Source organism: Nannospalax galili, unplaced genomic scaffold, assembly GCF_000622305.1.
Source record: "Nannospalax galili isolate Female #2095 unplaced genomic scaffold, S.galili_v1.0 scaffold91, whole genome shotgun sequence".
Lineage (NCBI taxonomy): Eukaryota > Metazoa > Chordata > Mammalia > Rodentia > Spalacidae > Nannospalax > Nannospalax galili.
This window is the reverse complement of record NW_008332583.1, coordinates 1,092,874-1,094,624: the sequence shown is the minus strand read 5'-3', so window position 1 is coordinate 1,094,624 and position 1,751 is coordinate 1,092,874.

Here is a 1,751-nt window from a genome sequence, read left to right as displayed (position 1 = left end):
GTTGAGGTCATAATTTCACCTAACATGATATAACTATCCCATCATACAGTGACCATTGCATTATATATCTTAGAGTAGGTGATGAGGTCTTCAAGGAATGATTAGTCCTTTAGTGTCTCATAACTCAATATAATCATATAGGTTCACAACACTTAACCCCTTCTTATCTCAATTACATATTTAAAAAAAGAATAACTCAAGTATCTGCTTAACACATGTGTATACATGCACAGGCCTATTCTTAACCAAATAGGACAAAAATATTCATGTCAATTATAATCCACGTTTCTGCAACTGGTCACGTGGCCTAAGTTGGTATTTGTAACTACCTTCCTCTACTACCCATTCTGTATTTCCTCCACCATCAGCAAGCACCTCTGCAGGTCTTGGCTCTTTCCCTGGAGGAGTGACCCATACTTTGATCCATGAAGGGTCTGGGCCATTTGTTGTCCTGTCTGGATTGAGCTGTTTCAGTTTCCCATTGACCTTAATCCCAGGACATGGTAACACCAAAGTCACCCTAAGGAATCTCCTGCCTTCCAGATATAATCTTCATTACCTCCATTATGGAGAACCAGCCCAATTTCCCCCGTCCAATTTCCCCCCAATAGTCTGGGTCAATCACCCCTCCTAATACTGTTATTCCTTTATTAGCCCACTGACTTAAGGGCATCAGAAGCCCAAGTATCCAGGGGGAAGTCTTAGCTTCCAGTTCAATGGAATGTTTGTTATATCTCCTGGCAGAAGCACTCCCTCCTCTGGAACCAAAACTTCTAAGCCAGCAGAGTGCAAAATCATGGGTACAGGAAGCAAAAATTTTCTTAGTGGGTTACTAGGGGTGATAGTGAGAGGAATCATTCCCACTTGCACTCCTTGATTCCTGGGTCCTTGAGTCCTGCCTATAGGAGAAAAAGTACCATAGGACGCTGATTCAAAGCATATATTGCCTTCTGGTGGACCCTACTCCAGCCCTCCAGGAGTAGGGTCAGTAATTGTGTATTAAAGAGACCATTCCATTGCTCTATCACACCAGCTACTTCAGGATGGTGGGGAACATTGTAAGATCAGTGGATTCCATGACCATGGGCCCACTGTTGCACTTTCTTGGCTGTGAAGTGATTTCCCTGGACAGAAGCGATGCTGTGCGGAATACCATGATGATGGATAAGGCATTCTGTAAGTCCCCAGATAGTAGTTTTGGCAGAAGCATTACATGCAGGAAAGGAAAATCCATAACCAGAATAAATGTGTCTATTCTTGTAAGGACAAAATGCTGTCCCCTCCAAGATGGAAGTGGTTCAATGTAGTCAACCTGCCACCAGGTTGCAGGCTGGTCACTATGGGGAACAGTGTGATATCGGGAGCTTAGTGTTGGTCTCTGCTGTTGGCAGATCTGGCACTCAGCAGCAGCTGTAGCCAGGTCAGCTTTCGTGAGTGGGAGTCCATGCTGTCGAACCGATGCATAACCTCCATATCTGCCACCATGGCCACTTTGTTCATGGGCCCATTGAGCAATGACAGGGATAGCTGAAGAAAGAGGCTGACAGTCCACAGAGCGGGTCATCCGATCTACTTGATTATTGAACTCATCTTCTGCTGAAGCCACTTTTTGATGAGCATTTACATGAGACACAAGTATGTTCACATCCTTTGCCCATTTGGAGAGATCTACCCACATACTTCTTCCCAAAATGTCTTTCTCACAAATTTTCCAATCATGCTCTTTCCAAGTCCCTGACCATCCAGCCAAA